A 10,310-nucleotide genomic window follows, 5' to 3' on the forward strand; every position below is an offset into this window, starting at 1 on the left:
TCCTGCAGACAGGGACAGAATGGGACAGGAGAAAAAAACTGTCCCGTATCACCACCATAGGGAGTGACCAAGACATGCATGAACAAAATTCCCCTAAAACTATACATACACTTGAAGAAAGAAAATTCACCCCCTTGGCCATTTCCTGGATAGAGAAGCATTTTTTCATCTGCAAAGGTGGATGCCTCAAAGGCCCCCAAAGAGGGCCTTCTACAGGGTGTTGCTTTAAGTGTGGTGACACTCCCAGGCACCTGTTTCCCTCACTCACAACATTTACATGACCTCAGGCTTCTACTCTGTCATTAGTCAGGAATCATCCAGGAGAAGTCTACAAGCCAAGCACAGGAGGGCATATTAAGTCTTGTTGTCCTGCAGATATTTACACCACCATATAAAAATAGGTGACCGCAGCAGGAGAGATGGATGGAAGCCATGGAACCTAAAATGTCCCCCACTCTGGCAAAGAGGGAGACAGAGGCCTGCTGAATTAAAGCAGGTGTTTTCTGTTCTCTGACAGCCTCAGGCAATGAACTCTGGCCTGTATAGTTGCAAAAGGACCTTAACTCCATGTTTATGCTACTCCAGAGGAAAAGAGAAGAAGCTGAGCAAATATTCCTAAAGCCCACAGAAGACCCCGTGCATTTTAAATGCATCTAAGCCAACAGGGCAGCCAGGCTGAGGACAACTTCTCCAAGACAGCAATGGGTTCTGGGACAGAGGCACAGCCCAGAGAACCCCGAAGAAAATAAAGATAGAGGAAATGGAGCAGGGAAAATCAGTGAGGTGGGACTGCTGAGAGAAGGGAAAAAATGGAAGTAATTGGTTCTGGTAAGGGGAAAGGCAAAAAATCCAATAAAATGGGACTATTAAAGACTTAAGCAGCAAAGGAAATTTATTTTCTGTACCTGAAATCCCAAAGTCATCAGATGCTCTTTGTTCTCACCAATCAAAGGATAACACGACTTCTTGTGTCCATGTACAACAGACACACATTTGCATAGTCGCCATATTGTAACAGTGGGAACTCAATGACAATTCCGAAAGTGAGGGCTATTTTCTAGACACAGTTTGTCTAGAAACAGTTTGTCTAGAAATGTCTAGGCTCATTAACAGTGACTCTGAAAGCCATCATGTTTCTAGAAAGACTTTTGATAAAGCTGATGGTAAACGTTTTAATCGTAGCCGTTTAGCAGCTTAAATCTAAACCTATTTGGATTAAATGGCTCTCAGGTTAGGCACTTGCTGCTTTGGGTTTTTGCACAGTTTTATGAATAGCTCTATTAAAATACTTGCATTTTAGTACATCTCATTTTCTGTTTTCCTACCCCACGAGGTGTAGAGGCCAGATAGGACACCTTAAATCTCCAGAGTCTGGCCCAAGGCCTAGCAGATGGTTAATAACTGGTAGTTGAAAGAATAAGTAAATGCACAAATCACTAAATCTAGTGATATAAATCCCGCCCCATTTAATAAAAAATAAATTTAAAATATTTTTTAAAAAAAAAGCAAGGCCTGGCCAGGTGGCTCACACCTATAATCCCAACAGTTTGGGAGACCAAGACAGAGAGGATGACTTCAGGCCAGGAGTTCAAAACCAGCCTAAGCAACATAGTGAGACTCTGTCTCTATTTACAAAAAAAAAAAAATCTACTCCATACCTACTAGGTGGCTAAAATCAAAAAGTCAAAAATAACAATTGTTATTAAGAACAGAAAAATGGAGAAATCAGAACCCTTATATGCTGATGGTGTAATTGTAAAATGGTCCAGCTGTTTTGGGAAGCAGTCCAACAGTTCCACGAATGATCAAACATAGAGTCACCATGTGACCCAGCTACTCCACTCCTAGGTATATCTCCAAGAGAAGTGAAAACATATGTCCACAAAGAAACAGGGCATGAATATTTATGACAGCATTATTCACAATATCCAAAAGGTAGACACAATCCAAATGTCCATCAACAGACAAACAGATAAACCAAAGGCGGTGTATCCATACAAGAGAACATTATTCCACCGCAAAAAAAAGAATGAAAGTCCTGTCACATGCTACGACATGAATGAATTATGAAAACACTGTGCTAAGTGAAAGAAGCTAGTCACAAAAGACTGCACACTCTATGATTCCATTCTCATGAAATTCCAGAATATGGAAATCCACAGGGCCAGGAAGGAGATTAGTGGTTACTCAGGGCTAGAGAGGGCAAGTGTATGGGAATAGGAGGGGGACAGCTGAATGATACAGGGTTTCTTCTCAAGGTGATGAAAATGTTCTCAAATTGAATGTGGCAAGGGCTGCACATATCTCTGGATATACTAAACACTATTGAACTGTGTACTTTGTTTGTTTGTTTGTTTGTTTGTTTTTAGAGACAGTATCTCACTATGTTGCCCAGGCTGGACTCCTGGGCTAAAGGATCCTCCCACCTCAAGTGGCCACAGCAGGAGAGATGGATGGAAGCCACGGAACCAGCTTTGTACACTACAATGCCCAGCTTTGTACACTATGAGAAGGTAAATTTTATGGTATATGAATTATATCCCAATTAAGCTGTTTTTAAAAATTATCTACTCATAATAAATACCAGAAATTTCTATGGCTATTTTCTCCTTTAGAATTGCATGAGACAGGTAGAAAATGAAGACTATTAGAAGAGATTGAATTTTCAATTTGGTGCTTCTACATTTATATGAAGCCTGAAGGCTGAGGTGGGAGGATTGCTTAAGTCCAGAGGTCAAGGCTGCAGTGAACCATGATTACACCACTGTACTCCAGCCTGAGCTACAAAGCAAGACAGGAAAAAAATATATATATTGTATATTAGCTACTCTGGAGTGACTCCTCAAGTGAATCTCACAATGCGAGCTGAACTGAGAACCGGTTTTACTTAATGACCAAAGCTACTCCTATCTCAAATCTGGGTTTCTTTTAAGTTCTGAGATATAATGAGGGTAGGAGGGACAATTCCATCCGAATTGAGGTCCTTTTTCAGTTTTATAATGTCTTTAGCTAGTTTTGATCATGAATTATGAATTTTGGATAAACTTTCATGTGACAAAACCAAGGAACAAAAACAGGGAATATGACTGGAAGCACTGATGACAATATTAAATGTATAAAAATCTAAGGTCCTAGCACTTTGGGAGGCCGAGATGGGCGGATCACAAGGTCAGGAGATCAAGACCATCCTGGCTAACACGGTGAAACCCCGTCTCTACTAAAAATACAAAAAAATTAGCCAGGCGTAGTGGTGGGCGCCTGTAGTCCCAGCTACTCGGGAGACTGAGGCAGGAGAATGGCGTGAACCCGGGAGGCGGAGCTTGCAGTGAGCCGAGATCGCGCCACTGCACTCCAGCCTGGGCGTCTGAGCAAGACTCTGTCTCAAAAAAAAAAAAAAAAAAAAGTCTAAAGAAGGAGGGTGGTAGCAGAAAAAGGGAAATCCAAAAACCCTAGAACTGAATCCCAGCTTGACTACTTCCAAGGTACACAACCTCTGGCAGGTGACTTGACCCTGAACCTCAGTGTACTCATCTGTAAAATGGAGCTATTCATGCCAGCTTCTGCATGCGATGGTGTAAGTGACAGAAAGAAAAGTAACTGACACATAGTCACCACTTGAGCAATACTTCTCCCTTCTTCCTGGATAGAAAATGCAAGAGTAAGAACTCGTTGATACTGAACAGGAACAAAGAAGGGAAAGAACAGACAACAAGGAATGGTGGAGTTAGAGGGAGTCTGAATTAACAGAATGAGACCAAACAAATTCATTGTAGCCAGATAGTCCTGGACCAAAATGGGAGATAAGGCTTGCCTGTGTTCAAGGAAAAGGAGCATTAGACAAAACAGGGAGCAAAATGAGAGCAGGACTGGTCTGTCTGTAAGCCCTTTGAGGTTTAGAAAGGAGCCAGTCCTTTTGAGAGCTTCATGCTGAGATATTATGGAATTAGATAGGGATGTGGTGGATGAGAGCAGGATGGGATTAAATGTAACAACCAGGATATGCAGTTACTAACAAGTTACTCGCTGTTCTCAGGGATATTCCGAAAGCCTGGGTTTTAAGAAAGCAAGCCTTAATGGAAACAAACCAACGTGTACTCCACATTAGAGTGTCTCCTCCTTTGATGCCCCTTTGGGAGGAGGATGGAGTTGTGCAACTGTTTTTTACTGAAAAGAGTAAAACCAGTTTTCAAACAGTGCCCTAAATCCCAGCGCCCAAATTTGTTACTGGCAATTGGGCGCCCTCTAGTGTCAGTTGGCAGGGATGCCACCCTTTGAAAGTCGTAAAGTTGGGAAACCCTGTTGGGTTCCAGCTGTAGAAGAAACTGCCAAACAGCAATATTTACATGGATACCTGGAAGGCAGGAAAAGGTCGAAGGAGCACCACTATGACACAAACGAGTCCTTCTGTCGAGAAGTTCTGGAACATAGTAAGAATTTGTGAGATATTGTTGAAAGTGAATGGCAATTAGGTCCATGACAGACAGTCCTGCATTAATGCCCCATTACGATATTGACATGTAAAGAATACACCACCTGTCAAACCGATGCAGCAATGAAAAACTTGACTGCTCAGATCTTAGGATACATTTTTTTTTTCTGAGACGGAATCTCACTCAGTCACCCAGGTTGGAGTGTAGTGGTGCGATCTCAGCTCACTGCAACCTCTGCCTCCCGGGTTCAAGTGATTCTCCTCTCAGCCTCCCGAGTAGCTGGGACTACAGGGGGGCCACCACGCCCAGCTAATTTTCTTATCTTTAGTAGAGACAGGGTTTCGCCATTTGCCCAGACTGCTCTCCAACTCCTGGCCTCACGTGGTCTGCCGCCTCAGCCTCCCAAACTGCTGGGATTACAGGCATGAGCCACCATGCCCAGCCAGATCTTAGGATACTTTCTGAGTGATATAGTTGAGTAAGAACCATGGCTAGATCACCTAGCTGAAATTAAAGAAATTACTCCACTGGATCAACCAAAATATACACACTGTAACAAAAGTAAATCCTGTTGGCCAGGTGCAGTGGCTCACGTCTATAATCCTGGCACTTTAGGAGGCCAAAGCGGGCACATCACCTGAGGCCAGGAGTTCGAGACCAGCCTGGCCAACATGGCCCACTTCCATAGCCAGAGCTGTTTTTGCATCAGATCTGTTACTCATTGAGAGCCGAAGAAAAAATTAACCTCACACACTTGCCTCAAATTGTTTGCCCGTCTAGTTCTTTTGTTGCCAGAAACTTAGATTCAGTGGACTCAACAGCACATGAAACAAGAATTCCCGAGCCAGTCCAGTTTTGCCTGGAAGGACTGCAAGTCTTGAGAAGAAAGAAATAAAAAAATAAAAAATAAAAAATAATAAAAAAAAATAAAAAACCAACCTTAGCAGACTTAGTATGCAGTGATCCACTTTGCTCACAGTGCCCCGATTGCTGAGGTAGCCAGCAATGCTTTGGAATCTGCCTTCTCCCGGCTGCAAGAACTTGGAGAGACAGGCCCCGTGCAACCCCTGTGCAAACATAAGACATGCACCATGCCACTTTCATTTTGTTTATTTTTTCTTTTATCTTTTTTTTCTTTTTGTTGCTTACACCTGTAACAAAACTGCAAACCACACTACTTTCTTTGCTCATGAAACCTACAATGCCTTCTGCTTCTTCCTTTGTGAATGCCATATTGTACCTGTAGCCTATATCTATGTCCCCTGAATGGTCAAGTACCTGAACTTGAACATCCGGCAGAATGGCCTCAAATGTTATTTTACAGACTAGCCCTGCTCTGCCTTATGGAAAAGCCCCAGAGGCCACACCTAGCCATGGCGGATGTTTCAAATGACTATTCATTTGTCCCGGAAGTCACAGACAGATTTATGCCTCAGATACTCTGCAAAGAGGTACCCAGAGCACTGACTGAAAACTCAAATAATTATTCCCAATCTTCTTTCTGGGATCAGGAGAATAAATGGAGAGCAGATGCCTTAAATGTATCGAGGGCACATGGTGCTGCTGGAAAAGGGGTGTAAATCTGTCCCCCACACAAAGCCCTTTAGGAGAGGATGTCCGAGCACTCTGCAACTTACTCAGCATTTCTAAAAGTGGGGTGAATCCCGAAGGGCCGGGCCGAGCCTGGGGGCGCTTTTGCATGTGGAACAGTCACTAGAGCAGGATCTGGTCTCCCAAGAGAGACAGGGTCTCGCTCTGTTGCCCAGGCTGGTCTTGAACTCCTGCTGTCAGAGGCGTGTGAACTAGAGCAACTCCATCTTAAATAGGAGCTGGGTAAAATGAGGCTGAAACCTACTGGGCTGCATTCCTAGTAAGCTAAGGTATTCTAAGTCACAGGATGAGACAGGAGGTCAGCGTAAAATACAGGTCATAAAGACCTTGCTGATAAAACAGGATGCAGTCAAGGAGTCGGCCAAAACCAAAATGGCAATATGACCTCTGGTCGTCCTCACTGCTACACTCCCACCAGCCCCATGACAGTGTACACATGCCATGGCAACATCAGGAAGTTACCCTATATAGTCTAAAAAGGGGAAGCATGAATAATCCACCCCTTGTTTAGCATATCATCAAGAAATAACCATAAAAACGGACAACCAGTGGCCCTCAGGGCTGCTCTGTCTAAGGAGTAGCCATTCTTTTGTTCTTTTACTTCCTTAATAAACTTGCTTTCACTTTGCTAAAAAAAAAAAAACTCTAAATGTGAGGCAGGTAGGCGAGCATTAGGAGTAGAAAGTCAGGCTCCCAGCTGGCTACCATATTTAACTGGTTTCTATTTTAAGTAAGGACTACAAGGAAAGAGGTGGGAGACAGGGCAGAGTCCCGCATGTGCTCTGCAGGAGCGTTACTCACCAGGTCATTACTCACCAGGGCGCTTTTAAAATCTGGGAGCCCTGCAGGGGGTTTCCTTTGCAGGCTCACAGCTACTGTAGAAGAATGAGGGCTTCTCTTCTCCTGCCTTCTTTTCAGGGCTCCTAACCTTCCAACACCGAGTGCTTTCCCAGTGGGTGGGACAAAATAGCTTACCCAGAACTCCAGGAGGAAGACAGGAGGAGGTGCAGAGAGTTGGTAATGGCACTCCAACATTCTGATGGCAGAACTGAAGAGGTTAAATAGGTGGTGGGACATCGTAACATGAAACAATACATCAAATCCAATAGCAAAACCTCTTAATTCATCCTCATAACGTGATATCATAAAAGGCCCTTTTATTAACTCTTAGAAAAAGACATTCTTGGCCAGGAATGGTGGCACACATCTGTAATCCCAGCACTTTGGGAGGCCGAGGCAGGATAACCACTTGAACTCAGAAGTTTGAGACCATCCTGGCTAACGTGGCAAAACTGTGTCTCTACAAAATACAAAAATTAGCCAGGTGTGGTGGTGTGCCCCTGTAATCCCAGTTACTCAGTGGGCTGAGGTGAGAGGATCACTTGAGCCCAGGAGGTCAAGGCTGCAGTGAGCCATGATCATGACATGCACTCCAGCCTGGGCAACACAGTGAGACCTCATCTCAAAAAAAGAGAAAGAAATGAAAAAGAAAAAGACATTCCTGATGGAACCTGCTAGACATCCATGAGCTAAACTTTCTACTTGTCCTATCCCAAACAGCAAATCCATAGTGCCTGGTTTTATTGTAGAACACATTTATTTAAAGAAATCGAAAGTTTTTTCCACATCCTATTAAATCCCTAAATCTCATTATAAGTTGACTATAAGTAACCATTGACTGAATTTTGCCATCAAATAGAATTTAGTGCCCTCAAGTTCACAGCATTGGCTGAAGTATTATACACAAAGTAATTCAGACAATATCTCAGAATCTTAAGTGGTATCAATACCCTGTATTACATTATAAACCATTTCCAAAAAACTTTTTGTAAAGTGCTTCCTGTTCAAGCAGACAGCTGAGACCAACCAATGAGAAAGGATTCATCACAATAATAAGAGTCACACTAAATAGTGCTTTCCAGTGCAGGCACTGTTCTAAATCGCTGTATCCGAACAAGCCTGTGTAAGCCTCTCAACAGCTCCTTAGACATACTCTCAGGATCTTCATTTTACTGGCAGGAAATAAAAGAATGACTGTAGAAGCAAATTTTGAGTAACTAGTAGTCTCCACTTAAAACTAGGTCAACAAGTTTGCCAGTCCAAATAACTTTTTTGTTCACATCAGACGGGTAATATGCCAACATCATAACAAGATTTGAAGGAGGCACAGCTCACACATGCGCGTGAAAACCCAATCATCACGCTTATGAACTACAAAAGGATTCAAATAGCTCTTCTTTCAAGTTCAAAACACAAAAATGAATTTTATTCTCAAATCTAAAATTTGCAACACCAGGTTTGTCATATCACACAATGCTTTTTTCATTAGCTATCTGAAAAGCAGGGAAGAAACCTTTTTCTCAGACGAATAAAACCACACACCTTTGAAGCAACAGGCAACCATCAGTGCCCCTACTGTTGGAGAAGCTTCTACTCCTTTTATTTGATTTTTTTTTTTTTTTTTTTTTTTTTTTTTTTGAGACAGAGGGTCTCACTCTGTCACCCAGGCTGCCTCATTCTCCCAGGTTCAAGTGATCTGCCATAGCTGGAACTATGGGCACATGACACCACACCTGGCTAATTTTGTTCATTTTTTGTAGAGACAAGGTCTCACTATTGCCTAGGCTGGTCTCAAACTCCTGGACTCAAGGGATCCTCCCACCTCAGCTTCCGAACTTGCTGGTATTACAGGTGTGAGCCACCCCTCCCGGCTCCTCCTTTTCCTTTATACTGTTCTTTTTCCTCTCTTGGCCTGTCACCTTGACATTCCCCTCTGGGGAAGGTGGGGAATTTCAAAACCAGTTTGCCATGGTGTATACTCCTCAAGGAAAAAAACAAATACCAAAATATCAAACTTCTACTAAAAGTTTTTAAAAGTTTACCTAAGGCCAGGCACGATGGCTCACGCCTGTAATCCCAGCACTTTGGGAGGCCGAGGTGGGTGGGTCACTTGAGGTCAGGAGTTCGAGACCAACCTGACCAACATGGTGAAACCCCATCTCTACTAAAAATAAAAAATTAGCCTGGCGTGGTGGTGCACGCTTGTAATCCCAGCTACTAGGGAGGCTAAGGCAGGAGAATTGCTTGAGCCTGGGAGGCGGAGGTTGCAGTGGGACGAGACCACACCACTGCACTCCAGCCTGGGTGACAGAGCGAGACTCTGTCTCAAAGAACAAACAAAAAAATAAGTTTACCTAAAGCAGCAAGCAATTATGCTGATACAGTAAAGCCATTAAAGAGATGGGCAGTGGTAAATATATGCGTGACTTTAAACCTTTTCCCAACTGCCCCATCATCTGCAATGGAGGTAATACTTCAGAGCAATAGGTGTTGCCTTTGTTCATTCTTTCTCATCCCTTTCTCCAGTTGAGACCCCTCAAGCCAAAGATAAATAAGAATGTATACATTACTGAGGCCTATTGGTATTAGGAGTTTGAGGTTTATTTGGTTTTTGTTATTTTCAGTGTGAAAATAATTTCATCTTTTTCCTGGACATAAAAGCAATGCACATCTATTATGAAGAATTGGAACAATATGGCCGGGCGCAGTGGCTCACGCCTGTAATCCCAGCACTTTGGGAGGTGGAGGCGGGCAGATCACGAGGTCAGGAGATCGAGACCATCCTGGTGAACACTGTGAAACTCCATCTCTACTAAAAATGAAAAAAAAAAAAAAAACTAGCCGGGTGAGGTGGCGGGCGTCTCTAGTCCCAGCTACTCGGGAGGCTGAGGCAGGAGAATGGCATGAACCCGGGGGCTGGTGCTTGCAGTGAGCGGAGATCATGCCACTTCACTCACTCCAGCCTGGGCAACAGAGCGAGACTCCATCTCAAAAACAAAAAAAAAAAAAGAATTGGAACAATATGGCCAGGCGTGGTGGCTCACACCTGTAATCCCAGCACTTTGGGAGGCTGAGGTGGGCAGATCACTTGACACCAGGAGTTCGAGACCAGCCTGGCCAACATGGCAAAACCCCATCTCTACTAAAAATATAAAAACTTAGCTGGGTGGGGTGCCATGAGCCTGTAGTCCCAGCTCCTTGGGATTCTGAGGCACGAGAATTGCTTGAACCCAGAAGGCGGAGGTTGTGGTAAGCCAAAATAGCGCCACTGCACTCCAGCCTGGGTGACAGAGTGAGACTCTGTCTCAAAAAAAAAAAAAAAATTGGAAAAATACATAAAGATACAATCATGAAAAATGAAAGTCTCTTAAAATCGCACCATCCTAACCAGTAAAAATGAGGTAGACTTCTTGCAGTGCATTTATGTAC

At 43.4% G+C, this 10,310-nt stretch overlaps 1 non-coding gene across 1 annotated transcript; it reads right to left on the reverse strand.

Moving 5' to 3' along the window:
• Nucleotides 1-8,160: 8,160 nt before the first annotated feature.
• LOC115898048 lies at nucleotides 8,161-8,264 on the reverse strand. The gene has a single exon (XR_004057807.1). It is a non-coding gene; the product is annotated as a small nucleolar RNA U13 (small nucleolar RNA).
• Nucleotides 8,265-10,310: the final 2,046 nt, after the last annotated feature.

The sequence above is a fragment of the Rhinopithecus roxellana genome, chromosome 5 (genome assembly GCF_007565055.1).
Source record: "Rhinopithecus roxellana isolate Shanxi Qingling chromosome 5, ASM756505v1, whole genome shotgun sequence".
Taxonomy (NCBI): Eukaryota; Metazoa; Chordata; class Mammalia; order Primates; family Cercopithecidae; genus Rhinopithecus; species Rhinopithecus roxellana.